Raw genomic sequence first — 24112 nt, forward strand, 5'->3', positions numbered from 1 at the left:
CAAATTGTTTTTATTCTCTAGCTATTTATATTGGAAACTTTTTCATTTTATTGCCAGCACAGACATTTGGAAGAGGTCAAACAGACACAATAGCCATCACCTAAAGACTTACCACAATGTTTAGGCTCAATTCCAACTGCTTTTGGCAGCTAAACAGTGTTGAGCCTCTTTTGTAGTTTAATTTAAGACCCCCTGCTAATATCATGTCCTGTAGGTCTTTTTACATTACCAACACATGATTTTTTTCAGTAAGCCAATACAGTTAGGAAACTTTTGTATTAGCTTACCTGGTAATAGAAGTAGAAGAGGGCAAAAAAGTGGATTAAACTCACCTACAGCCATACCACATTGGATAGGCCCAATCTCGTCTGATCTTGGAAGCTAAGCAGTGTTGGGCCTGGTTAGTACTTGGGTGGGAGACCACATGGGAACACCAGGTGCTGTAGGTTTTTTCACATTACTGGCAAATTGTTTTTATTCTCTAGCTATTTATATTGGAAACTTTTTTCTTTTTATTGCCAGTACAGACATTTGGAAGCGGTCAAACAGACACAATAGCCATCACATAAAGACTTACCACACTGTTTAGGCCCAATTCCAACTGCTTTTGGCAGCTAAACAGTGTTGAGCCTCTTTAGTAGTTTAATTTAAGACCCCCTGCTAATATCATGTCCTGTAGGTCTTTTTACATTACCAACACATGATTTTTTTCAGTAAGCCAATACAGTTAGGAAACTTTTTTATTAGCTTACCTGGTGATAGAAGTAGAAGAGGGCAAAAAAGTGCCTGTATTTCACCTACAGCCATACCACATTGGATAGGCCCAATCTCGTCTGTTCTTGGAAGCTAAGCAGTGTTGGGCCTGGTTAGTAATTGGGTGGGAGACCACATGGGAACACCAGGTGCTGTAGGTTTTTTCACATTACAGGCAAATTGTTTTTATTCTCTAGCTATTTATATTGGAAACTTTTTCTTTTTATTGCCAGCACAGACATTTTGAAGAGGTCAAACAGACACAATAGCCATCACCTAAAGACTTACCACACTGTTTAGGCTCAATTCCAACTGCTTTTGGCAGCTAAACAGTGTTGAGCCACTTTTGTAGTTTAATTTAAGACCCCCTGCTAATATCATGTCCTGTAGGTCTTTTTACATTACCAACACATGATTTTTTTCAGTAAGCCAATACAGTTAGGAAACTTTTGTATTAGCTTACCTGGTGATAGAAGTAGAAGAGGGCAAAAAAATGCCTGTATCTCACCTACAGCCATACCACATTGGATAGGCCCAATCTCGTCTGATCTTGGAAGCTAAGCAGTGTTGGGCCTGGTTAGTACTTGGGTGGGAGACCACCTGGGAACACCAGGTGCTGTAGGTTTTTTCACATTACCGGCAAATTGTTTTTATTCTCTAGCTATTTAAATTGGAAACTTTTTCTTTGTATTGCCAGCACAGACATTTGGAAGAGGTCAAACAGACACAATAGCCATCACCTAAAGACTTACCACACTGTTTAGGCTCAATTCCAACTGCTTTTTGCAGCTAAACAGTGTTGAGCCTCTTTTGTAGTTTAATTTAAGACCCCCTGCTAATATCATGTCCTGTAGGTCTTTTTACATTACCAACACATGATTTTTTTCAGTAAGCCAATACAGTTAGGAAACTTTTGTATTAGCTTACCTGGTGATAGAAGTAGAAGAGGGCAAAAAAGTGAATTTAACTCACCTACAGCCATACCACATTGGATAGGCTCAATCTCGTCTGATCTTGGAAGCTAAGCAGTGTTGGGCCTGGTTAGTACTTGGGTGGGAGACCACATAGGAACACCAGGTGCTGTAGGTTTTTTCACATTACTGGCAAATTGTTTTTATTCTTTAGCTATTTAAATTGGAAACTTTTTCTTTTTCTTTTTATTGCCAGCACAGACATTTGGAAGAGGTCAAACAGACACAATAGCCATCACCTAAAGACTTACCACACTGTTTAGGCCCAATTCCAACTGCTTTTGGCAGCTAAACAGTGTTGAGCCTCTTTAGTAGTTTAATTTAAGACCCCCTGCTAATATCATGTCCTGTAGGTCTTTTTACATTACCAACACATGATTTTTTTCAGTAAGCCAATACAGTTAGGAAACTTTTTTATTAGCTTACCTGGTGATAGAAGTAGAAGAGGGCAAAAAAGTGCCTGTATCTCACCTACAGCCATACCACATTGTATAGGCCCAATCTCGTCTGATTTTGGAAGCTAAGCAGTGTTGGGCCTGGTTAGTACTTGGCTGGGAGACCACCTGGGAACACCAGGTGCTGTAGGTTTTTTCACATTACTGGCAAATTGTTTTTATTCTCTAGCTATTTATATTGGAAACTATTTCTTTTTATTGCCAGCACAGACATTTGTAAGAGGTCAAACAGACACACTAGCCATCACCTAAAGACTTACCACACTGTTTAGGCTCAATTCCAACTGCTTTTTGCAGCTAAACAGTGTTGAGCCTCTTTTGTAGTTTAATTTAAGACCCCCTGCTAATATCATGTCCTGTTGGTCTTTTTACATTACCAACACATGATTTTTTTCAGTAAGCCAATACAGTTAGGAAACTTTTGTATTAGCTTACCTGGTGATAGAAGTAGAAGAGGGCAAAAAAGTGCCTGTATCTCAACTACAGCCATACCACATTGTATAGGCCCAATCTCGTCTGATTTTGGAAGCTAAGCAGTGTTGGGCCTGGTTAGTACTTGGCTGGGAGACCACCTGGGAACACCAGGTGCTGTAGGTTTTTTCACATTACTGGCAAATTGTTTTTATTCTCTAGCTATTTAAATTGGAAACTTTTTCTTTTTATTGCCAGTACAGACATTTGGAAGAGGTCAAACAGACACAATAGCCATCACCTAAAGACTTACCACACTGTTTAGGCCCAATTCCAACTGCTTTTGGCAGCTAAACAGTGTTGAGCCTCTTTTGTAGTTTAATTTAAGACCCCCTGCTAATATCATGTCCTGTAGGTCTTTTTACATTACCAACACATTATTTTTTTCAGTAAGCCAATACAGTTAGGAAACTTTTGTATTAGCTTACCTGGTGATAGAAGTAGAAGAGGGCAAAAAAGTGAATTTAACTCACCTACAGCCATACCACATTGGATAGGCTCAATCTCGTCTGATCTTGGAAGCTAAGCAGTGTTGGGCCTGGTTAGTACTTGGGTGGGAGACCACATAGGAACACCAGGTGCTGTAGGTTTTTTCACATTACTGGCAAATTGTTTTTATTCTTTAGCTATTTAAATTGGAAACTTTTTCTTTTTATTGCCAGCACAGACATTTGGAAGAGGTCAAACAGACACACTAGCCATCACCTGAAGACTTACCACACTGTTTAGGCTCAATTCCAACTGCTTTTGGCAGCTAAACAGTGTTGAGCCTCTTTTGTAGTTTAATTTAAGACCCCCTGCTAATATCATGTCCTGTAGGTCTTTTTACATTACCAACACATGATTTTTTTCAGTAAGCCAATACAGTTAGGAAACTTTTGTATTAGCTTACCTGGTGATAGAAGTAGAAGAGGGCAAAAAAGTGCATTTAACTCACCTACAGCCATACCACATTGGATAGGCTCAATCTCGTCTGATCTTGGAAGCTAAGCAGTGTTGGGCCTGGTTAGTACTTGGGTGGGAGACCACATAGGAACACCAGGTGCTGTAGGTTTTTTCACATTACTGGCAAATTGTTTTTATTCTTTAGCTATTTAAATTGGAAACTTTTTCTTTTTTTTTTTATTGCCAGCACAGACATTTGGAAGAGGTCAAACAGACACAATAGCCATCACCTAAAGACTTACCACACTGTTTAGGCCCAATTCCAACTGCTTTTGGCAGCTAAACAGTGTTGAGCCTCTTTAGTAGTTTAATTTAAGACCCCCTGCTAATATCATGTCCTGTAGGTCTTTTTACATTACCAACACATGATTTTTTTCAGTAAGCCAATACAGTTAGGAAACTTTTTTATTAGCTTACCTGGTGATAGAAGTAGAAGAGGGCAAAAAAGTGCCTGTATCTCACCTACAGCCATACCACATTGTATAGGCCCAATCTCGTCTGATTTTGGATGCTAAGCAGTGTTGGGCCTGGTTAGTACTTGGCTGGGAGACCACCTGGGAACACCAGGTGCTGTAGGTTTTTTCACATTACTGGCAAATTGTTTTTATTCTCTAGCTATTTATATTGGAAACTATTTATTTTTATTGCCAGCACAGACATTTGTAAGAGGTCAAACAGACACACTAGCCATCACCTAAAGACTTACCACACTGTTTAGGCTCAATTCCAACTGCTTTTTGCGGTACTTATGTAGTAACTGGGCTGCCGATTTTGAAATCGGGTCCATCGCATCGCATCGCACCCGACCATATCGCATGCGATGCGATGCGATGCGATGCGATGGACCCGATTTTTCCATAGGATTCAATGTTAAAATGGACTGAGTCCATTTTAACATAGAATTCAATGGGAAAAGGGGTCCTTTTCATACCCCTACTATCCAAGTGGGCATGGAGTTGGATATAAACCTGTGGCGAGCGTAGCGAGCCCCGCGAGGGGACACAGAATACCGTCCCCTCGCGGGGCTCGCTTCGCTCGCCACGCTTCGGGCTCGGTGGCTCGCTACGCTCGCCACAGGTTTATATCCAACTCCATGCCCACTTGGATAGTAGGGGTATGAAAAGGACCCCTTTTTCCCATTGAATTCCATGTTAAAATGGACTCAGTCCATTTTAACATTGAATCCTATGGAAAAATCGGGTCATCGCATCGCATCGCATCGCATGGTCGTATGCGATGCGATGCGATATCGCATCGCATCGCATCTGATTGTATGCCTTAACTTAAGGCATACAATCAAAAAATCGGCAGCCCAGATACTACATAAGTACCCTTTTTGCAGCTAAACAGTGTTGAGCCTCTTTTGTAGTTTAATTTAAGACCCCCTGCTAATATCATGTCCTGTTGGTCTTTTTACATTACCAACACATGATTTTTTTCAGTAAGCCAATACAGTTAGGAAACTTTTGTATTAGCTTACCTGGTGATAGAAGTAGAAGAGGGCAAAAAAGTGCCTGTATCTCACCTACAGCCATACCACATTGGATAGGCCCAATCTCGTCTGATCTTGGAAGCTAAGCAGTGTTGGGCCTGGTTAGTACTTGGGTGGGAGACCACATGGGAACACCAGGTGCTGTAGGTTTTTTCACATTACTGGCAAATTGTTTTTATTCTCTAGCTATTTAAATTGGAAACTTTTTCTTTTTATTGCCAGTACAGACATTTGGAAGAGGTCAAACAGACACAATAGCCATCACCTAAAGACTTACCACACTGTTTAGGCCCAATTCCAACTGCTTTTGGCAGCTAAACAGTGTTGAGCCTCTTTAGTAGTTTAATTTAAGACCCCCTGCTAATATCATGTCCTGTAGGTCTTTTTACATTACCAACACATGATTTTTTTCAGTAAGCCAATACAGTTAGGAAACTTTTTTATTAGCTTACCTGGTGATAGAAGTAGAAGAGGGCAAAAAAGTGCCTGTATCTCACCTACAGCCATACCAAATTGCATAGGCCCAATCTCGTCTGATCTTGGAAGCTAAGCAGTGTTGGGCCTGGTTAGTACTTAGGTGGGAGACCACATGGGAACACCAGGTGCTGTAGGTTTTTTCACATTACAGGCAAATTGTTTTTATTCTCTAGCTATTTAAATTGGAAACTTTTTCTTTTTATTGCCAGTACAGACATTTGGAAGAGGTCAAACAGACACAATAGCCATCACCTAAAGACTTACCACACTGTTTAGGCCCAATTCCAACTGCTTTTGGCAGCTAAACAGTGTTGAGCCTGTTTAGTAGTTTAATTTAAGACCCCCTGCTAATATCATGTCCTGTAGGTCTTTTTACATTACCAACACATGATTTTTTTTAAGTAAGCCAATACAGTTAGGAAACTTTTTTATTAGCTTACCTGGTGATAGAAGTAGAAGAGGGCAAAAAAGTGCCTGTATCTCACCTACAGCCATACCACATTGGATAGGCCCAATTTCGTCTGATCTTGGAAGCTAAGCAGTGTTGGGCCTGGTTAGTACTTGGGTGGGAGACCACCTGGGAACACCAGGTGCTGTAGGTTTTTTCACATTACTGGCAAATTGTTTTTATTCTCTAGCTATTTAAATTGGAAACTTTTTCTTTTTATTGCCAGCACAGACATTTGGAAGAGGTCAAACAGACACAATAGCCATCACCTAAAGACTTACCACACTGTTTAGGCTCAATTCCAACTGCTTTTGGCAGCTAAACATTGTTGAGCCTCTTTTGTAGTTTAATTTAAGACCCCCTGCTAATATCATGTCCTGTAGGTCTTTTTACATTACCAACACATGATTTTTTTCAGTAAGCCAATACAGTTAGGAAACTTTTGTATTAGCTTACCTGGTGATAGAAGTAGAAGAGGGCAAAAAAGTGAATTTAACTCACCTACAGCCATACCACATTGGATAGGCTCAATCTCGTCTGATCTTGGAAGCTAAGCAGTGTTGGGCCTGGTTAGTACTTGGGTGGGAGACCACATGGGAACACCAGGTGCTGTAGGTTTTTTCACATTACTGGCAAATTGTTTTTATTCTCTAGCTATTTATATTGGAAACTTTTTCTTTTTATTGCCAGCACAGACATTTGGAAGAGGTCAAACAGACACAATAGCCATCACCTAAAGACTTACCACAATGTTTAGGCTCAATTCCAACTGCTTTTGGCAGCTAAACAGTGTTGAGCCTCTTTTGTAGTTTAATTTAAGACCCCCTGCTAATATCATGTCCTGTAGGTCTTTTTACATTACCAACACATGATTTTTTTCAGTAAGCCAATACAGTTAGGAAACTTTTGTATTAGCTTACCTGGTAATAGAAGTAGAAGAGGGCAAAAAAGTGGATTAAACTCACCTACAGCCATACCACATTGGATAGGCCCAATCTCGTCTGATCTTGGAAGCTAAGCAGTGTTGGGCCTGGTTAGTACTTGGGTGGGAGACCACATGGGAACACCAGGTGCTGTAGGTTTTTTCACATTACTGGCAAATTGTTTTTATTCTCTAGCTATTTATATTGGAAACTTTTTTCTTTTTATTGCCAGTACAGACATTTGGAAGCGGTCAAACAGACACAATAGCCATCACATAAAGACTTACCACACTGTTTAGGCCCAATTCCAACTGCTTTTGGCAGCTAAACAGTGTTGAGCCTCTTTAGTAGTTTAATTTAAGACCCCCTGCTAATATCATGTCCTGTAGGTCTTTTTACATTACCAACACATGATTTTTTTCAGTAAGCCAATACAGTTAGGAAACTTTTTTATTAGCTTACCTGGTGATAGAAGTAGAAGAGGGCAAAAAAGTGCCTGTATTTCACCTACAGCCATACCACATTGGATAGGCCCAATCTCGTCTGTTCTTGGAAGCTAAGCAGTGTTGGGCCTGGTTAGTGATTGGGTGGGAGACCACATGGGAACACCAGGTGCTGTAGGTTTTTTCACATTACAGGCAAATTGTTTTTATTCTCTAGCTATTTATATTGGAAACTTTTTCTTTTTATTGCCAGCACAGACATTTTGAAGAGGTCAAACAGACACAATAGCCATCACCTAAAGACTTACCACACTGTTTAGGCTCAATTCCAACTGCTTTTGGCAGCTAAACAGTGTTGAGCCACTTTTGTAGTTTAATTTAAGACCCCCTGCTAATATCATGTCCTGTAGGTCTTTTTACATTACCAACACATGATTTTTTTCAGTAAGCCAATACAGTTAGGAAACTTTTGTATTAGCTTACCTGGTGATAGAAGTAGAAGAGGGCAAAAAAATGCCTGTATCTCACCTACAGCCATACCACATTGGATAGGCCCAATCTCGTCTGATCTTGGAAGCTAAGCAGTGTTGGGCCTGGTTAGTACTTGGGTGGGAGACCACCTGGGAACACCAGGTGCTGTAGGTTTTTTCACATTACCGGCAAATTGTTTTTATTCTCTAGCTATTTAAATTGGAAACTTTTTCTTTGTATTGCCAGCACAGACATTTGGAAGAGGTCAAACAGACACAATAGCCATCACCTAAAGACTTACCACACTGTTTAGGCTCAATTCCAACTGCTTTTTGCAGCTAAACAGTGTTGAGCCTCTTTTGTAGTTTAATTTAAGACCCCCTGCTAATATCATGTCCTGTAGGTCTTTTTACATTACCAACACATGATTTTTTTCAGTAAGCCAATACAGTTAGGAAACTTTTGTATTAGCTTACCTGGTGATAGAAGTAGAAGAGGGCAAAAAAGTGAATTTAACTCACCTACAGCCATACCACATTGGATAGGCTCAATCTCGTCTGATCTTGGAAGCTAAGCAGTGTTGGGCCTGGTTAGTACTTGGGTGGGAGACCACATAGGAACACCAGGTGCTGTAGGTTTTTTCACATTACTGGCAAATTGTTTTTATTCTTTAGCTATTTAAATTGGAAACTTTTTCTTTTTCTTTTTATTGCCAGCACAGACATTTGGAAGAGGTCAAACAGACACAATAGCCATCACCTAAAGACTTACCACACTGTTTAGGCCCAATTCCAACTGCTTTTGGCAGCTAAACAGTGTTGAGCCTCTTTAGTAGTTTAATTTAAGACCCCCTGCTAATATCATGTCCGGTAGGTCTTTTTACATTACCAACACATGATTTTTTTCAGTAAGCCAATACAGTTAGGAAACTTTTTTATTAGCTTACCTGGTGATAGAAGTAGAAGAGGGCAAAAAAGTGCCTGTATCTCACCTACAGCCATACCACATTGTATAGGCCCAATCTCGTCTGATTTTGGAAGCTAAGCAGTGTTGGGCCTGGTTAGTACTTGGCTGGGAGACCACCTGGGAACACCAGGTGCTGTAGGTTTTTTCACATTACTGGCAAATTGTTTTTATTCTCTAGCTATTTATATTGGAAACTATTTCTTTTTATTGCCAGCACAGACATTTGTAAGAGGTCAAACAGACACACTAGCCATCACCTAAAGACTTACCACACTGTTTAGGCTCAATTCCAACTGCTTTTTGCAGCTAAACAGTGTTGAGCCTCTTTTGTAGTTTAATTTAAGACCCCCTGCTAATATCATGTCCTGTTGGTCTTTTTACATTACCAACACATGATTTTTTTCAGTAAGCCAATACAGTTAGGAAACTTTTGTATTAGCTTACCTGGTGATAGAAGTAGAAGAGGGCAAAAAAGTGCCTGTATCTCAACTACAGCCATACCACATTGTATAGGCCCAATCTCGTCTGATTTTGGAAGCTAAGCAGTGTTGGGCCTGGTTAGTACTTGGCTGGGAGACCACCTGGGAACACCAGGTGCTGTAGGTTTTTTCACATTACTGGCAAATTGTTTTTATTCTCTAGCTATTTAAATTGGAAACTTTTTCTTTTTATTGCCAGTACAGACATTTGGAAGAGGTCAAACAGACACAATAGCCATCACCTAAAGACTTACCACACTGTTTAGGCCCAATTCCAACTGCTTTTGGCAGCTAAACAGTGTTGAGCCTCTTTTGTAGTTTAATTTAAGACCCCCTGCTAATATCATGTCCTGTAGGTCTTTTTACATTACCAACACATGATTTTTTTCAGTAAGCCAATACAGTTAGGAAACTTTTGTATTAGCTTACCTGGTGATAGAAGTAGAAGAGGGCAAAAAAGTGAATTTAACTCACCTACAGCCATACCACATTGGATAGGCTCAATCTCGTCTGATCTTGGAAGCTAAGCAGTGTTGGGCCTGGTTAGTACTTGGGTGGGAGACCACATAGGAACACCAGGTGCTGTAGGTTTTTTCACATTACTGGCAAATTGTTTTTATTCTTTAGCTATTTAAATTGGAAACTTTTTCTTTTTATTGCCAGCACAGACATTTGGAAGAGGTCAAACAGACACACTAGCCATCACCTAAAGACTTACCACACTGTTTAGGCTCAATTCGAACTGCTTTTGGCAGCTAAACAGTGTTGAGCCTCTTTTGTAGTTTAATTTAAGACCCCCTGCTAATATCATGTCCTGTAGGTCTTTTTACATTACCAACACATGATTTTTTTCAGTAAGCCAATACAGTTAGGAAACTTTTGTATTAGCTTACCTGGTGATAGAAGTAGAAGAGGGCAAAAAAGTGCATTTAACTCACCTACAGCCATACCACATTGGATAGGCTCAATCTCGTCTGATCTTGGAAGCTAAGCAGTGTTGGGCCTGGTTAGTACTTGGGTGGGAGACCACATAGGAACACCAGGTGCTGTAGGTTTTTTCACATTACTGGCAAATTGTTTTTATTCTTTAGCTATTTAAATTGGAAACTTTTTCTTTTTTTTTTTATTGCCAGCACAGACATTTGGAAGAGGTCAAACAGACACAATAGCCATCACCTAAAGACTTACCACACTGTTTAGGCCCAATTCCAACTGCTTTTGGCAGCTAAACAGTGTTGAGCCTCTTTAGTAGTTTAATTTAAGACCCCCTGCTAATATCATGTCCTGTAGGTCTTTTTACATTACCAACACATGATTTTTTTCAGTAAGCCAATACAGTTAGGAAACTTTTTTATTAGCTTACCTGGTGATAGAAGTAGAAGAGGGCAAAAAAGTGCCTGTATCTCACCTACAGCCATACCACATTGTATAGGCCCAATCTCGTCTGATTTTGGATGCTAAGCAGTGTTGGGCCTGGTTAGTACTTGGCTGGGAGACCACCTGGGAACACCAGGTGCTGTAGGTTTTTTCACATTACTGGCAAATTGTTTTTATTCTCTAGCTATTTATATTGGAAACTATTTATTTTTATTGCCAGCACAGACATTTGTAAGAGGTCAAACAGACACACTAGCCATCACCTAAAGACTTACCACACTGTTTAGGCTCAATTCCAACTGCTTTTTGCGGTACTTATGTAGTAACTGGGCTGCCGATTTTGAAATCGGGTCCATCGCATCGCATCGCACCCGACCATATCGCATGCGATGCGATGCGATGCGATGCGATGCGATGGACCCGATTTTTCCATAGGATTCAATGTTAAAATGGACTGAGTCCATTTTAACATAGAATTCAATGGGAAAAGGGGTCCTTTTCATACCCCTACTATCCAAGTGGGCATGGAGTTGGATATAAACCTGTGGCGAGCGTAGCGAGCCACCGAGCCCGAAGCGTGGCGAGCGTAGCGAGCCCCGCGAGGGGACACAGAATACCGTCCCCTCGCGGGGCTCGCTTCGCTCGCCACGCTTCGGGCTCGGTGGCTCGCTACGCTCGCCACAGGTTTATATCCAACTCCATGCCCACTTGGATAGTAGGGGTATGAAAAGGACCCCTTTTTCCCATTGAATTCCATGTTAAAATGGACTCAGTCCATTTTAACATTGAATCCTATGGAAAAATCGGGTCATCGCATCGCATCGCATCGCATGGTCGTATGCGATGCGATGCGATATCGCATCGCATCGCATCTGATTGTATGCCTTAACTTAAGGCATACAATCAAAAAATCGGCAGCCCAGATACTACATAAGTACCCTTTTTGCAGCTAAACAGTGTTGAGCCTCTTTTGTAGTTTAATTTAAGACCCCCTGCTAATATCATGTCCTGTTGGTCTTTTTACATTACCAACACATGATTTTTTTCAGTAAGCCAATACAGTTAGGAAACTTTTGTATTAGCTTACCTGGTGATAGAAGTAGAAGAGGGCAAAAAAGTGCCTGTATCTCACCTACAGCCATACCACATTGGATAGGCCCAATCTCGTCTGATCTTGGAAGCTAAGCAGTGTTGGGCCTGGTTAGTACTTGGGTGGGAGACCACATGGGAACACCAGGTGCTGTAGGTTTTTTCACATTACTGGCAAATTGTTTTTATTCTCTAGCTATTTAAATTGGAAACTTTTTTATTTTATTGCCAGTACAGACATTTGGAAGAGGTCAAACAGACACAATAGCCATCACCTAAAGACTTACCACACTGTTTAGGCCCAATTCCAACTGCTTTTGGCAGCTAAACAGTGTTGAGCCTCTTTAGTAGTTTAATTTAAGACCCCCTGCTAATATCATGTCCTGTAGGTCTTTTTACATTACCAACACATGATTTTTTTCAGTAAGCCAATACAGTTAGGAAACTTTTTTATTAGCTTACCTGGTGATAGAAGTAGAAGAGGGCAAAAAAGTGCCTGTATCTCACCTACAGCCATACCAAATTGCATAGGCCCAATCTCGTCTGATCTTGGAAGCTAAGCAGTGTTGGGCCTGGTTAGTACTTAGGTGGGAGACCACATGGGAACACCAGGTGCTGTAGGTTTTTTCACATTACAGGCAAATTGTTTTTATTCTCTAGCTATTTAAATTGGAAACTTTTTCTTTTTATTGCCAGTACAGACATTTGGAAGAGGTCAAACAGACACAATAGCCATCACCTAAAGACTTACCACACTGTTTAGGCCCAATTCCAACTGCTTTTGGCAGCTAAACAGTGTTGAGCCTGTTTAGTAGTTTAATTTAAGACCCCCTGCTAATATCATGTCCTGTAGGTCTTTTTACATTACCAACACATGATTTTTTTTAAGTAAGCCAATACAGTTAGGAAACTTTTTTATTAGCTTACCTGGTGATAGAAGTAGAAGAGGGCAAAAAAGTGCCTGTATCTCACCTACAGCCATACCACATTGGATAGGCACAATTTCGTCTGATCTTGGAAGCTAAGCAGTGTTGGGCCTGGTTAGTACTTGGGTGGGAGACCACCTGGGAACACCAGGTGCTGTAGGTTTTTTCACATTACTGGCAAATTGTTTTTATTCTCTAGCTATTTAAATTGGAAACTTTTTCTTTTTATTGCCAGCACAGACATTTGGAAGAGGTCAAACAGACACAATAGCCATCACCTAAAGACTTACCACACTGTTTAGGCTCAATTCCAACTGCTTTTGGCAGCTAAACATTGTTGAGCCTCTTTTGTAGTTTAATTTAAGACCCCCTGCTAATATCATGTCCTGTAGGTCTTTTTACATTACCAACACATGATTTTTTTCAGTAAGCCAATACAGTTAGGAAACTTTTGTATTAGCTTACCTGGTGATAGAAGTAGAAGAGGGCAAAAAAGTGAATTTAACTCACCTACAGCCATACCACATTGGATAGGCTCAATCTCGTCTGATCTTGGAAGCTAAGCAGTGTTGGGCCTGGTTAGTACTTGGGTGGGAGACCACATGGGAACACCAGGTGCTGTAGGTTTTTTCACATTACTGGCAAATTGTTTTTATTCTCTAGCTATTTATATTGGAAACTTTTTCATTTTATTGCCAGCACAGACATTTGGAAGAGGTCAAACAGACACAATAGCCATCACCTAAAGACTTACCACAATGTTTAGGCTCAATTCCAACTGCTTTTGGCAGCTAAACAGTGTTGAGCCTCTTTTGTAGTTTAATTTAAGACCCCCTGCTAATATCATGTCCTGTAGGTCTTTTTACATTACCAACACATGATTTTTTTCAGTAAGCCAATACAGTTAGGAAACTTTTGTATTAGCTTACCTGGTAATAGAAGTAGAAGAGGGCAAAAAAGTGGATGAAACTCACCTACAGCCATACCACATTGGATAGGCCCAATCTCGTCTGATCTTGGAAGCTAAGCAGTGTTGGGCCTGGTTAGTACTTGGGTGGGAGACCACATGGGAACACCAGGTGCTGTAGGTTTTTTCACATTACTGGCAAATTGTTTTTATTCTCTAGCTATTTATATTGGAAACTTTTTTCTTTTTATTGCCAGTACAGACATTTGGAAGCGGTCAAACAGACACAATAGCCATCACATAAAGACTTACCACACTGTTTAGGCCCAATTCCAACTGCTTTTGGCAGCTAAACAGTGTTGAGCCTCTTTAGTAGTTTAATTTAAGACCCCCTGCTAATATCATGTCCTGTAGGTCTTTTTACATTACCAACACATGATTTTTTTCAGTAAGCCAATACAGTTAGGAAACTTTTTTATTAGCTTACCTGGTGATAGAAGTAGAAGAGGGCAAAAAAGTGCCTGTATTTCACCTACAGCCATACCACATTGGATAGGCCCAATCTCGTCTGTTCTTGGAAGCTAAGCAGTGTTGGGCCTGGTTAGTAATTGGGTGGGAGACCACATGGGAACACCAGGTGCTGTAGGTTTTTTCACATTACAGGCAAATTGTTTTTATTCTCTAGCTATTTATATTGGAAACTTTTTCTTTTTATTGCCAGCACAGACATTTGGAAGAGGTCAAACAGACACAATAGCCATCACCTAAAGACTTACCACACTGTTTAGGCTCAATTCCAACTGCTTTTGGCAGCTAAACAGTGTTGAGCCTCTTTTGTAGTTTAATTTAAGACCCCCTGCTAATATCATGTCCTGTAGGTCTTTTTACATTACCAACACATGATTTTTTTCAGTAAGCCAATACAGTTAGGAAACTTTTGTATTAGCTTACCTGGTGATAGAAGTAGAAGAGGGCAAAAAAGTGGCTTTAACTCACCTACAGCCATACCACATTGGATAGGCCCAATCTCGTCTGATCTTGGAAGCTAAGCAGTGTTGGGCCTGGTTAGTACTTGGGTGGGAGACCACATGGGAACACCAGGTGCTGTAGGTTTTTTCACATTACTGGCAAATTGTTTTTATTCTCTAGCTATTTAAATAGGAAACTTTATCTTTTTATTGCCAGCACAGACATTTGGAAGAGGTCAAACAGACACAATAGCCATCACCTAAAGACATACCAAACTGTTTAGGCCCAATTCCAACTGCTTTTGGCAGCTAAACAGTGTTGAGCCTCTTTAGTAGTTTAATTTAAGACCCCCTGCTAATATCATGTCCTGTAGGTCTTTTTACATTACCAACACATGATTTTTTTTAGTAAGCCAATACAGTTAGGAAACTTTTTTATTAGCTTACCTGGTGATAGAAGTAGAAGAGGGCAAAAAAGTGCCTGTATCTCACCTACAGCCATACCACATTGGATAGGCCCAATCTCGTCTGATCTTGGAAGCTAAGCAGTGTTGGGCCTGGTTAGTACTTGGGTGGGAGACCACATGGGAACACCAGGTGCTGTAGGTTTTTTCACATTACAGGCAAATTGTTTTTATTCTCTATCTATTTAAATTGGAAACTTTTTCTTTTTATTGCCAGTACAGACATTTGGAAGAGGTCAAACAGACACAATAGCCATCACCTAAAGACTTACCACACTGTTTAGGCCCAATTCCAACTGCTTTTGGCAGCTAAACAGTGTTGAGCCATTTTAGTAGTTTAATTTAAGACCCCCTGCTAATATCATGTCCTGTAGGTCTTTTTACATTACCAACACATGATTTTTTTTAAGTAAGCCAATACAGTTAGAAAACTTTTTTATTAGCTTACCTGGTGATAGAAGTAGAAGAGGGCAAAAAAGTGCCTGTATCTCACCTACAGCCATACCACATTGGATAGGCCCAATCTCATCTGATCTTGGAAGCTAAGCAGTGTTGGGCCTGGTTAGTACTTGGGTGGGAGACCACCTGGGAACACCAGGTGCTGTAGGTTTTTTCACATTACTGGCAAATTGTTTTTATTCTCTAGCTATTTAAATTGGAAACTTTTTCTTTTTATTGCCAGCACAGACATTTGGAAGAGGTCAAACAGACACAATAGCCATCACCTAAAGACTTACCACACTGTTTAGGCTCAATTCCAACTGCTTTTGGCAGCTAAACAGTGTTGAGCCACTTTTGTAGTTTAATTTAAGACCCCCTGCTAATATCATGTCCTGTAGGTCTTTTTACATTACCAACACATGATTTTTTTCAGTAAGCCAATACAGTTAGGAAACTTTTGTATTAGCTTACCTGGTGATAGAAGTAGAAGAGGGCAAAAAAATGCCTGTATCTCACCTACAGCCGTACCACATTGGATAGGTCCAATCTCGTCTGATCTTGGAAGCTAAGCAGTGTTGGGCCTGGTTAGTACTTGGGTGGGAGACCACCTGGGAACACCAGGTGCTGTAGGTTTTTTCACATTACCGGCAAATTGTTTTTATTCTCTAGCTATTTATATTGGAAACTTTTTCTTTTTTATTGCCAGCACAGACATTTGGAAGAGGTCAAACAGACACACTAGCCATCACCTAAAGACTTACCACACTGTTTAGGCTCAATTCCAACTGCTTTTGGCAGCTAAACAGTGTTGAGCCTCTTTTGTAGTTTAATTTAAGACCCCCTGCTAATATCATGTCCTGTAGGTCTTTTTACATTACCAACACATGATTTTTTTCAGTAAGCCAATACAGTTAGGAAACTTTTTTATTAGCTTACCTTGTGATAGAAGTAGAAGAGGGCAAAAAAGTGCCTGTATCTCACCTACAGCCATACCACATTGGATAGGCCCAATCTCGTCTGATCTTGGAAGCTAAGCAGTGTTGGGCCTAGTTAGTACTTGGGTGGGAGACCACATGGGAACACCAGGTGCTGTAAGTTTTTTCACATTACAGGCAAATTGTTTTTATTCTCTAGCTATTTAAATTGGAAACTTTTTCTTTTTATTGCCAGCACAGACATTTGGAAGAGGTCAAACAGACACAATAGCCATCACCTAAAGACTTACCACACTGTTTAGGCTCAATTCCAACTGCTTTTTGCAGCTAAACAGTGTTGAGCCTCTTTTGTAGTTTAATTTAAGACCCCCTGCTAATATCATGTCCTGTAGGTCTTTTTACATTACCAACACATGATTTTTTTCAGTAAGCCAATACAGTTAGGAAACTTTTGTATTAGCTTACCTGGTGATAGAAGTAGAAGAGGGCAAAAAAGTGCCTGTATCTCACCTACAGCCATACCACATTGGATAGGCCCAATCTCGTCTGATCTTGGAAGCTAAGCAGTGTTGGGCCTGGTTAGTACTTGGGTGGGAGACCACATGGGAACACCAGGTGCTGTAGGTTTTTTCACATTACTGGCAAATTGTTTTTATTCTCTAGCTATTTAAATTTTAATTTTTTTCTTTTTATTGCCAGTACAGACATTTGGAAGAGGTCAAACAGACACAATAGCCATCACCTAAAGACTTACCACACTGTTTAGGCCCAATTCCAACTGCTTTTGGCAGCTAAACAGTGTTGAGCCTGTTTAGTAGTTTAATTTAAGACCCCCTGCTAATATCATGTCCTGTAGGTCTTTTTACATTACCAACACATGATTTTTTTTAAGTAAGCCAATACAGTTAGGAAACTTTTTTATTAGCTTACCTGGTGATAGAAGTAGAAGAGGGCAAAAAAGTGCCTGTATCTCACCTACAGCCATACCACATTTGATAGGCCCAATCTCGTCTGATCTTGGAAGCTAAGCAGTGTTGGGCCTAGTTAGTACTTGGGTGGGAGACCACATGGGAACACCAGGTGCTGTAGGTTTTTTCACATTACAGGCAAATTGTTTTTATTCTCTAGCTATTTAAATTGGAAACTTTTTCTTTTTATTGCCAGCACAGACATTTGGAAGAGGTCAAACAGACACAATAGCCATCACCTAAAGACTTACCACACTGTTTAGGCTCAATTCCAACTGCTTTTTGCAGCTAAACAGTGTTGAGCCTCTTTTGTAGTTTAATTTAAGACCCCCTGCTAAAATCATGTCCTGTAGGTCTTTTTACATTACCAACACATGATTTTTTTCAGTAAGCCAATACAGTTAGGAAACTTTTGTATTAGCTTACCTGGTGATAGAAGTAGAAGAGGGCAAAAAAGTGCTTTTAACTCACCTTCAGCCATACCACATTGGATAGGCCCAATCTCGTCTGATCTTCGAAGCTAAGCAGTGTTGGGCCTGGTTAGTACTTGGGTGGGAGACCACATGGGAACACCAGGTGCTGTAGGTTTTTTCACATTACTGGCAAATTGTTTTTATTCTCTAGCTATTTAAATTGGAAACTTTTTCTTTTTATTGCCAGTACAGACATTTGGAAGAGGTCAAACAGACACAATAGCCATCACCTAAAGACTTACCACACTGTTTATGCCCAATTCCAACTGCTTTTGGCAGCTAAACAGTGTTGAGCCTCTTTAGTAGTTTAATTTAAGACCCCCTGCTAATATCATGTCCTGTAGGTCTTTTTACATTACCAACACATGATTTTTTTCAGTAAGCCAATACAGTTAGGAAACTTTTTTATTAGCTTACCTGGTGATAGAAGTAGAAGAGGGCAAAAAAGTGCCTGTATCTCACCTACAGCCATACCACATTGGATAGGCCCAATCTCGTCTGATCTTGGAAGCTAAGCAGTGTTGGGCCTGGTTAGTACTTGGGTGGGAGACCACCTGGGAACACCAGGTGCTGTAGGTTTTTTCACATTACTGGCAAATTGTTTTTATTCTCTAGCTATTTAAATTGGAAACTTTTTCTTTTTATTGCCAGTACAGACATTTGGAAGAGGTCAAACAGACACAATAGCCATCACCTAAAGACTTACCACACTGTTTAGGCCCAATTCCAACTGCTTTTGGCAGCTAAACAGTGTTGATCCTCTTTAGTAGTTTAATTTAAGACCCCCTGCTAATATCATGTCCTGTAGGTCTTTTTACATTACCAACACATGATTTTTTTCAGTAAGCCAATAAAGTTAGGAAACATTTTTATTAGCTTACCTGGTGATAGAAGTAGAAGAGGGCAAAAAAGTGCCTGTATCTCACCTACAGCCATACCACATTGGATAGGCCCAATCTCGTCTGTTCTTGGAAGCTAAGCAGTGTTGGGCCTGGTTAGTACTTGGGTGGGAGACCACATGGGAACACCAGGTGCTGTAGGTTTTTTCACATTACTGGCAAATTGTTTTTATTCTCTAGCTATTTAAATAGGAAACTTTTTTTCTTTTTATTGCCAGCACAGACATTTGGAAGAGGTCAAACAGACACAATAGCCATCACCTAAAGACTTACCACACTGTTTAGGCTCAATTCCAACTGCTTTTGGCAGCTAAACAGTGTTGAGCCTCTTTTGTAGTTTAATTTAAGACCCCCTGCTAATATCATGTCCTGTAGGTCTTTTTACATTACCAACACATGATTTTTTTCAGTAAGCCAATACAGTTAGGAAACTTTTGTATTAGCTTACCTGGTGATAGAAGTAGAAGAGGGCAAAAAAGTGCCTTTGACTCACCTACAGCCATACCACATTGGATAGGCCCAATCTCGTCTGATCTTGGAAGCTAAGCAGTGTTGGGCCTGGTTAGTACTTGGGTGGGAGACCACATGGGAACACCAGGTGCTGTAGGTTTTTTCACATTACTGGCAAATTGTTTTTATTCTCTAGCTATTTAAATTGGAAACTTTTTCTTTTTATTGCCAGTACAGACATTTGGAAGAGGTCAAACAGACACAATAGCCATCACCTACACTTACCACACTGTTTAGGCCCAATTCCAACTGCTTTTTGCAGCTAAACAGTGTTGAGCCTCTTTTGTAGTTTAATTTAAGACCCCCTGCTAATATCATGTCCTGTAGGTCTTTTTACATTACCAACACATGATTTTTTTCAGTAAGCCAATACAGTTAGGAAACTTTTGTATTAGCTTACCTGGTGATAGAAGTAGAAGAGGGCAAAAAAGTGCTTTTAACTCACCTACAGCCATACCACATTGGATAGGCCCAATCTCGTCTGATCTTGGAAGCTAAGCAGTGTTGGGCCTGGTTAGTACTTGGGTGGGAGACCACATGGGAACACCAGGTGCTGTAGGTTTTTTCACATTACTGGCAAATTGTTTTTATTCTCTAGCTATTTAAATTGGAAACTTTTTCTTTTTATTGCCAGTACAGACATTTGGAAGAGGTCAAACAGACACAATAGCCATCACCTAAAGACTTACCACACTGTTTAGGCCCAATTCCAACTGCTTTTGGCAGCTAAACAGTGTTGAGCCTCTTTAGTAGTTTAATTTAAGACCCCCTGCTAATATCATGTCCTGTAGGTCTTTTTACATTACCAACACATGATTTTTTTCAGTAAGCCAATACAGTTAGGAAACTTTTTTATTAGCTTACCTGGTGATAGAAGTAGAAGAGGGCAAAAAAGTGCCTGTATCTCACCTACAGCCATACCACATTGGATAGGCCCAATCTCGTCTGATCTTGGAAGCTAAGCAGTGTTGGGCCTGGTTAGTACTTGGGTGGGAGACCACATGGGAACACCAGGTGCTGTAGGTTTTTTCACATTACTGGCAAATTGTTTTAATTCTCTAGCTATTTAAATTGGAAACTTTTTCTTTTTATTGCCAGTACAGACATTTGGAAGAGGTCAAACAGACACAATAGCCATCACCTAAAGACTTACCACACTGTTTAGGCCCAATTCCAACTGCTTTTGGCAGCTAAACAGTGTTGATCCTCTTTAGTAGTTTAATTTAAGACCCCCTGCTAATATCATGTCCTGTAGGTCTTTTTACATTACCAACACATGATTTTTTTCAGTAAGCCAATACAGTTAGGAAACTTTTTTATTAGCTTACCTGGTGATAGAAGTAGAAGAGGGCAAAAAAGTGCCTGTATCTCCCCTACAGCCATACCACATTGGATAGGCCCAATCTCGTCTGTTCTTGGAAGCTAAGCAGTGTTGGGCCTGGTTAGTAATTGGGTGGGAGACCACATGGGAACACCAGGTGCTGTAGGTTTTTTCACATTACAGGCAAATTGTTTTTATTCTCTAGCTATTTATATTGGAAACTTTTTCTTTTTATTGCCAGCACAGACATTTGGAAGAGGTCAAACAGACACAATAGCCATCACCTAAAGACTTACCACACTGTTTAGGCTCAATTCCAACTGCTTTTGGCAGCTAAACAGTGTTGAGCCTCTTTTGTAGTTTAATTTAAGACCCCCTGCTAATATCATGTTCTGTAGGTCTTTTTACATTACCAACACATGATTTTTTTCAGTAAGCCAATACAGTTAGGAAACTTTTGTATTAGCTTACCTGGTGATAGAAGTAGAAGAGGGCAAAAAAGTGGCTTTAACTCACCTACAGCCATACCACATTGGATAGGCCCAATCTCGTCTGATCTTGGAAGCTAAGCAGTGTTGGGCCTGGTTAGTACTTGGGTGGGAGACCACATGGGAACACCAGGTGCTGTAGGTTTTTTCACATTACTGGCAAATTGTTTTTATTCTCTAGCTATTTAAATAGGAAACTTTTTCTTTTTATTGCCAGCACAGACATTTGGAAGAGGTCAAACAGACACAATAGCCATCACCTAAAGACTTACCACACTGTTTAGGCCCAATTCCAACTGCTTTTGGCAGCTAAACAGTGTTGAGCCTGTTTAGTAGTTTAATTTAAGACCCCCTGCTAATATCATGTCCTGTAGGTCTTTTTACATTACCAACACATGATTTTTTTTAAGTAAGCCAATACAGTTAGGAAACTTTTTTATTAGCTTACCTGGTGATAGAAGTAGAAGAGGGCAAAAAAGTGCCTGTATCTCACCTACAGCCATACCACATTGGATAGGCCCAATTTCGTCTGATCTTGGAAGCTAAGCAGTGTTGGGCCTGGTTAGTACTTGGGTGGGAGACCACCTGGGAACACCAGGTGCTGTAGGTTTTTTCACATTACTGGCAAATTGTTTTTATTCTCTAGCTATTTAAATTGGAAACTTTTTCTTTTTATTGCCAGCACAGACATTTGGAAGAGGTCAAACAGACACAATAGCCATCACCTAAAGACTTACCACACTGTTTAGGCTCAATTCCAACTGCTTTTGGCAGCTAAACATTGTTGAGCCTCTTTTGTAGTTTAATTTAAGACCCCCTGCTAATATCATGTCCTGTAGGTCTTTTTACATTACCAACACATGATTTTTTTCAGTAAGCCAATACAGTTAGGAAACTTTTGTATTAGCTTACCTGGTGATAGAAGTAGAAGAGGGCAAAAAAGTGAATTTAACTCACCTACAGCCATACCACATTGGATAGGCTCAATCTCGTCTGATCTTGGAAGCTAAGCAGTGTTGGGCCTGGTTAGTACTTGGGTGGGAGACCACCTGGGAACACCAGGTGCTGTAGGTTTTTTCACATTACTGGCAAATTGTTTTTATTCTCTAGCTATTTAAATTGGAAACTTTTTCTTTTTATTGCCAGTACAGACATTTGGAAGAGGTCAAACAGACACAATAGCCATCACCTAAAGACTTACCACACTGTTTAGGCCCAATTCCAACTGCTTTTGGCAGCTAAACAGTGTTGATCCTCTTTAGTAGTTTAATTTAAGACCCCCTGCTAATATCATGTCCTGTAGGTCTTTTTACATTACCAACACATGATTTTTTTCAGTAAGCCAATAAAGTTAGGAAACATTTTTATTAGCTTACCTGGTGATAGAAGTAGAAGAGGGCAAAAAAGTGCCTGTATCTCACCTACAGCCATACCACATTGGATAGGCCCAATCTCGTCTGTTCTTGGAAGCTAAGCAGTGTTGGGCCTGGTTAGTACTTGGGTGGGAGACCACATGGGAACACCAGGTGCTGTAGGTTTTTTCACATTACTGGCAAATTGTTTTTATTCTCTAGCTATTTAAATAGGAAACTTTTTTTCTTTTTATTGCCAGCACAGACATTTGGAAGAGGTCAAACAGACACAATAGCCATCACCTAAAGACTTACCACACTGTTTAGGCTCAATTCCAACTGCTTTTGGCAGCTAAACAGTGTTGAGCCTCTTTTGTAGTTTAATTTAAGACCCCCTGCTAATATCATGTCCTGTAGGTCTTTTTACATTACCAACACATGATTTTTTTCAGTAAGCCAATACAGTTAGGAAACTTTTGTATTAGCTTACCTGGTGATAGAAGTAGAAGAGGGCAAAAAAGTGCCTTTGACTCACCTACAGCCATACCACATTGGATAGGCCCAATCTCGTCTGATCTTGGAAGCTAAGCAGTGTTGGGCCTGGTTAGTACTTGGGTGGGAGACCACATGGGAACACCAGGTGCTGTAGGTTTTTTCACATTACTGGCAAATTGTTTTTATTCTCTAGCTATTTAAATAGGAAACTTTATCTTTTTATTGCCAGCACAGACATTTGGAAGAGGTCAAACAGACACAATAGCCATCACCTACACTTACCACACTGTTTAGGCCCAATTCCAACTGCTTTTTGCAGCTAAACAGTGTTGAGCCTCTTTTGTAGTTTAATTTAAGACCCCCTGCTAATATCATGTCCTGTAGGTCTTTTTACATTACCAACACATGATTTTTTTCAGTAAGCCAATACAGTTAGGAAACTTTTGTATTAGCTTACCTGGTGATAGAAGTAGAAGAGGGCAAAAAAGTGCTTTTAACTCACCTACAGCCATACCACATTGGATAGGCCCAATCTCGTCTGATCTTGGAAGCTAAGCAGTGTTGGGCCTGGTTAGTACTTGGGTGGGAGACCACATGGGAACACCAGGTGCTGTAGGTTTTTTCACATTACTGGCAAATTGTTTTTATTCTCTAGCTATTTAAATTGGAAACTTTTTCTTTTTATTGCCAGTACAGACATTTGGAAGAGGTCAAACAGACACAATAGCCATCACCTAAAGACTTACCACACTGTTTAGGCCCAATTCCAACTGCTTTTGGCAGCTAAACAGTGTTGAGCCTCTTTAGTAGTTTAATTTAAGACCCCCTGCTAATATCATGTCCTGTAGGTCTTTTTACATTACCAACACATGATTTTTTTCAGTAAGCCAATACAGTTAGGAAACTTTTTTATTAGCTTACCTGGTGATAGAAGTAGAAGAGGGCAAAAAAGTGCCTGTATCTCACCTATAGCCATACCACATTGGATAGGCCCAATCTCGTCTGATCTTGGAAGCTAAGCAGTGTTGGGCCTGGTTAGTACTTGGGTGGGAGACCACATGGGAACACCAGGTGCTGTAGGTTTTTTCACATTACTGGCAAATTGTTTTAATTCTCTAGCTATTTAAATTGGAAACTTTTTCTTTTTATTGCCAGTACAGACATTTGGAAGAGGTCAAACAGACACAATAGCCATCACCTAAAGA

The 24112-nt window shown here is 40.2% G+C and overlaps 42 non-coding genes and 7 pseudogenes across 42 annotated transcripts; all 49 read left to right on the plus strand.

Annotated features, from left to right (window-relative positions):
* The first annotated feature begins 330 nt into the window (after positions 1–330).
* On the plus strand, positions 331–449 carry LOC146011310 (5S ribosomal RNA). Its single transcript, XR_014444926.1, has one exon. It is a non-coding gene; the product is annotated as a 5S ribosomal RNA (ribosomal RNA).
* Positions 450–795: 346 nt separating this feature from the next.
* Positions 796–914, plus strand: LOC146010393 (5S ribosomal RNA; annotated as a pseudogene).
* A 345-nt stretch (positions 915–1259) lies between these two features.
* LOC146013889 (5S ribosomal RNA) lies at positions 1260–1378 on the plus strand. The gene has a single exon (XR_014446853.1). It is a non-coding gene; the product is annotated as a 5S ribosomal RNA (ribosomal RNA).
* Positions 1379–1723: 345 nt separating this feature from the next.
* On the plus strand, positions 1724–1842 carry LOC146016274 (5S ribosomal RNA). The gene has a single exon (XR_014449170.1). It is a non-coding gene; the product is annotated as a 5S ribosomal RNA (ribosomal RNA).
* Positions 1843–2193: 351 nt separating this feature from the next.
* LOC146016541 (5S ribosomal RNA) lies at positions 2194–2312 on the plus strand. Its single transcript, XR_014449430.1, has one exon. It is a non-coding gene; the product is annotated as a 5S ribosomal RNA (ribosomal RNA).
* Positions 2313–2657: 345 nt separating this feature from the next.
* LOC146010259 (5S ribosomal RNA) lies at positions 2658–2776 on the plus strand. The gene has a single exon (XR_014444774.1). It is a non-coding gene; the product is annotated as a 5S ribosomal RNA (ribosomal RNA).
* A 345-nt stretch (positions 2777–3121) lies between these two features.
* LOC146016275 (5S ribosomal RNA) lies at positions 3122–3240 on the plus strand. Its single transcript, XR_014449171.1, has one exon. It is a non-coding gene; the product is annotated as a 5S ribosomal RNA (ribosomal RNA).
* A 345-nt stretch (positions 3241–3585) lies between these two features.
* Positions 3586–3704, plus strand: LOC146016276 (5S ribosomal RNA). The gene has a single exon (XR_014449172.1). It is a non-coding gene; the product is annotated as a 5S ribosomal RNA (ribosomal RNA).
* A 351-nt stretch (positions 3705–4055) lies between these two features.
* LOC146010351 (5S ribosomal RNA) lies at positions 4056–4174 on the plus strand (annotated as a pseudogene).
* A 944-nt stretch (positions 4175–5118) lies between these two features.
* Positions 5119–5237, plus strand: LOC146011322 (5S ribosomal RNA). Its single transcript, XR_014444927.1, has one exon. It is a non-coding gene; the product is annotated as a 5S ribosomal RNA (ribosomal RNA).
* Positions 5238–5582: 345 nt separating this feature from the next.
* LOC146017234 (5S ribosomal RNA) lies at positions 5583–5701 on the plus strand. Its single transcript, XR_014450105.1, has one exon. It is a non-coding gene; the product is annotated as a 5S ribosomal RNA (ribosomal RNA).
* A 346-nt stretch (positions 5702–6047) lies between these two features.
* Positions 6048–6166, plus strand: LOC146014634 (5S ribosomal RNA). Its single transcript, XR_014447582.1, has one exon. It is a non-coding gene; the product is annotated as a 5S ribosomal RNA (ribosomal RNA).
* A 345-nt stretch (positions 6167–6511) lies between these two features.
* LOC146014666 (5S ribosomal RNA) lies at positions 6512–6630 on the plus strand. The gene has a single exon (XR_014447613.1). It is a non-coding gene; the product is annotated as a 5S ribosomal RNA (ribosomal RNA).
* A 345-nt stretch (positions 6631–6975) lies between these two features.
* LOC146011333 (5S ribosomal RNA) lies at positions 6976–7094 on the plus strand. The gene has a single exon (XR_014444928.1). It is a non-coding gene; the product is annotated as a 5S ribosomal RNA (ribosomal RNA).
* Positions 7095–7440: 346 nt separating this feature from the next.
* Positions 7441–7559, plus strand: LOC146011227 (5S ribosomal RNA; annotated as a pseudogene).
* A 345-nt stretch (positions 7560–7904) lies between these two features.
* On the plus strand, positions 7905–8023 carry LOC146013901 (5S ribosomal RNA). The gene has a single exon (XR_014446865.1). It is a non-coding gene; the product is annotated as a 5S ribosomal RNA (ribosomal RNA).
* A 345-nt stretch (positions 8024–8368) lies between these two features.
* LOC146016277 (5S ribosomal RNA) lies at positions 8369–8487 on the plus strand. The gene has a single exon (XR_014449173.1). It is a non-coding gene; the product is annotated as a 5S ribosomal RNA (ribosomal RNA).
* A 351-nt stretch (positions 8488–8838) lies between these two features.
* Positions 8839–8957, plus strand: LOC146016542 (5S ribosomal RNA). The gene has a single exon (XR_014449431.1). It is a non-coding gene; the product is annotated as a 5S ribosomal RNA (ribosomal RNA).
* Positions 8958–9302: 345 nt separating this feature from the next.
* LOC146010260 (5S ribosomal RNA) lies at positions 9303–9421 on the plus strand. Its single transcript, XR_014444775.1, has one exon. It is a non-coding gene; the product is annotated as a 5S ribosomal RNA (ribosomal RNA).
* Positions 9422–9766: 345 nt separating this feature from the next.
* Positions 9767–9885, plus strand: LOC146016278 (5S ribosomal RNA). The gene has a single exon (XR_014449174.1). It is a non-coding gene; the product is annotated as a 5S ribosomal RNA (ribosomal RNA).
* Positions 9886–10230: 345 nt separating this feature from the next.
* On the plus strand, positions 10231–10349 carry LOC146016280 (5S ribosomal RNA). The gene has a single exon (XR_014449176.1). It is a non-coding gene; the product is annotated as a 5S ribosomal RNA (ribosomal RNA).
* Positions 10350–10700: 351 nt separating this feature from the next.
* On the plus strand, positions 10701–10819 carry LOC146010353 (5S ribosomal RNA; annotated as a pseudogene).
* Positions 10820–11801: 982 nt separating this feature from the next.
* LOC146011346 (5S ribosomal RNA) lies at positions 11802–11920 on the plus strand. Its single transcript, XR_014444930.1, has one exon. It is a non-coding gene; the product is annotated as a 5S ribosomal RNA (ribosomal RNA).
* Positions 11921–12265: 345 nt separating this feature from the next.
* LOC146017236 (5S ribosomal RNA) lies at positions 12266–12384 on the plus strand. Its single transcript, XR_014450106.1, has one exon. It is a non-coding gene; the product is annotated as a 5S ribosomal RNA (ribosomal RNA).
* Positions 12385–12730: 346 nt separating this feature from the next.
* On the plus strand, positions 12731–12849 carry LOC146017052 (5S ribosomal RNA). Its single transcript, XR_014449927.1, has one exon. It is a non-coding gene; the product is annotated as a 5S ribosomal RNA (ribosomal RNA).
* A 345-nt stretch (positions 12850–13194) lies between these two features.
* Positions 13195–13313, plus strand: LOC146014667 (5S ribosomal RNA). The gene has a single exon (XR_014447614.1). It is a non-coding gene; the product is annotated as a 5S ribosomal RNA (ribosomal RNA).
* A 345-nt stretch (positions 13314–13658) lies between these two features.
* On the plus strand, positions 13659–13777 carry LOC146011357 (5S ribosomal RNA). The gene has a single exon (XR_014444931.1). It is a non-coding gene; the product is annotated as a 5S ribosomal RNA (ribosomal RNA).
* A 346-nt stretch (positions 13778–14123) lies between these two features.
* LOC146010395 (5S ribosomal RNA) lies at positions 14124–14242 on the plus strand (annotated as a pseudogene).
* Positions 14243–14587: 345 nt separating this feature from the next.
* Positions 14588–14706, plus strand: LOC146011368 (5S ribosomal RNA). Its single transcript, XR_014444932.1, has one exon. It is a non-coding gene; the product is annotated as a 5S ribosomal RNA (ribosomal RNA).
* A 345-nt stretch (positions 14707–15051) lies between these two features.
* LOC146011380 (5S ribosomal RNA) lies at positions 15052–15170 on the plus strand. Its single transcript, XR_014444933.1, has one exon. It is a non-coding gene; the product is annotated as a 5S ribosomal RNA (ribosomal RNA).
* Positions 15171–15516: 346 nt separating this feature from the next.
* LOC146014358 (5S ribosomal RNA) lies at positions 15517–15635 on the plus strand. Its single transcript, XR_014447307.1, has one exon. It is a non-coding gene; the product is annotated as a 5S ribosomal RNA (ribosomal RNA).
* A 345-nt stretch (positions 15636–15980) lies between these two features.
* Positions 15981–16099, plus strand: LOC146016739 (5S ribosomal RNA). Its single transcript, XR_014449620.1, has one exon. It is a non-coding gene; the product is annotated as a 5S ribosomal RNA (ribosomal RNA).
* A 346-nt stretch (positions 16100–16445) lies between these two features.
* Positions 16446–16564, plus strand: LOC146017445 (5S ribosomal RNA). Its single transcript, XR_014450316.1, has one exon. It is a non-coding gene; the product is annotated as a 5S ribosomal RNA (ribosomal RNA).
* Positions 16565–16909: 345 nt separating this feature from the next.
* LOC146011391 (5S ribosomal RNA) lies at positions 16910–17028 on the plus strand. The gene has a single exon (XR_014444934.1). It is a non-coding gene; the product is annotated as a 5S ribosomal RNA (ribosomal RNA).
* A 346-nt stretch (positions 17029–17374) lies between these two features.
* On the plus strand, positions 17375–17493 carry LOC146016858 (5S ribosomal RNA). The gene has a single exon (XR_014449740.1). It is a non-coding gene; the product is annotated as a 5S ribosomal RNA (ribosomal RNA).
* A 345-nt stretch (positions 17494–17838) lies between these two features.
* Positions 17839–17957, plus strand: LOC146010316 (5S ribosomal RNA; annotated as a pseudogene).
* Positions 17958–18302: 345 nt separating this feature from the next.
* LOC146013912 (5S ribosomal RNA) lies at positions 18303–18421 on the plus strand. The gene has a single exon (XR_014446876.1). It is a non-coding gene; the product is annotated as a 5S ribosomal RNA (ribosomal RNA).
* A 345-nt stretch (positions 18422–18766) lies between these two features.
* LOC146015604 (5S ribosomal RNA) lies at positions 18767–18885 on the plus strand. Its single transcript, XR_014448521.1, has one exon. It is a non-coding gene; the product is annotated as a 5S ribosomal RNA (ribosomal RNA).
* A 347-nt stretch (positions 18886–19232) lies between these two features.
* Positions 19233–19351, plus strand: LOC146011403 (5S ribosomal RNA). Its single transcript, XR_014444935.1, has one exon. It is a non-coding gene; the product is annotated as a 5S ribosomal RNA (ribosomal RNA).
* A 343-nt stretch (positions 19352–19694) lies between these two features.
* Positions 19695–19813, plus strand: LOC146011414 (5S ribosomal RNA). The gene has a single exon (XR_014444936.1). It is a non-coding gene; the product is annotated as a 5S ribosomal RNA (ribosomal RNA).
* Positions 19814–20158: 345 nt separating this feature from the next.
* On the plus strand, positions 20159–20277 carry LOC146011425 (5S ribosomal RNA). Its single transcript, XR_014444937.1, has one exon. It is a non-coding gene; the product is annotated as a 5S ribosomal RNA (ribosomal RNA).
* Positions 20278–20622: 345 nt separating this feature from the next.
* Positions 20623–20741, plus strand: LOC146011091 (5S ribosomal RNA; annotated as a pseudogene).
* A 345-nt stretch (positions 20742–21086) lies between these two features.
* Positions 21087–21205, plus strand: LOC146011436 (5S ribosomal RNA). The gene has a single exon (XR_014444938.1). It is a non-coding gene; the product is annotated as a 5S ribosomal RNA (ribosomal RNA).
* Positions 21206–21551: 346 nt separating this feature from the next.
* LOC146014635 (5S ribosomal RNA) lies at positions 21552–21670 on the plus strand. Its single transcript, XR_014447583.1, has one exon. It is a non-coding gene; the product is annotated as a 5S ribosomal RNA (ribosomal RNA).
* A 345-nt stretch (positions 21671–22015) lies between these two features.
* On the plus strand, positions 22016–22134 carry LOC146014233 (5S ribosomal RNA). The gene has a single exon (XR_014447184.1). It is a non-coding gene; the product is annotated as a 5S ribosomal RNA (ribosomal RNA).
* Positions 22135–22479: 345 nt separating this feature from the next.
* LOC146015606 (5S ribosomal RNA) lies at positions 22480–22598 on the plus strand. Its single transcript, XR_014448522.1, has one exon. It is a non-coding gene; the product is annotated as a 5S ribosomal RNA (ribosomal RNA).
* A 347-nt stretch (positions 22599–22945) lies between these two features.
* LOC146011448 (5S ribosomal RNA) lies at positions 22946–23064 on the plus strand. The gene has a single exon (XR_014444939.1). It is a non-coding gene; the product is annotated as a 5S ribosomal RNA (ribosomal RNA).
* A 343-nt stretch (positions 23065–23407) lies between these two features.
* Positions 23408–23526, plus strand: LOC146011460 (5S ribosomal RNA). Its single transcript, XR_014444941.1, has one exon. It is a non-coding gene; the product is annotated as a 5S ribosomal RNA (ribosomal RNA).
* A 345-nt stretch (positions 23527–23871) lies between these two features.
* LOC146014281 (5S ribosomal RNA) lies at positions 23872–23990 on the plus strand. The gene has a single exon (XR_014447230.1). It is a non-coding gene; the product is annotated as a 5S ribosomal RNA (ribosomal RNA).
* The last annotated feature ends 122 nt before the right edge of the window (positions 23991–24112 follow it).

The sequence above is a fragment of the Crinia signifera genome, chromosome 6 (assembly GCF_055691185.1).
Source record: "Crinia signifera chromosome 6, ASM5569118v1, whole genome shotgun sequence".
Lineage (NCBI taxonomy): Eukaryota > Metazoa > Chordata > Amphibia > Anura > Myobatrachidae > Crinia > Crinia signifera.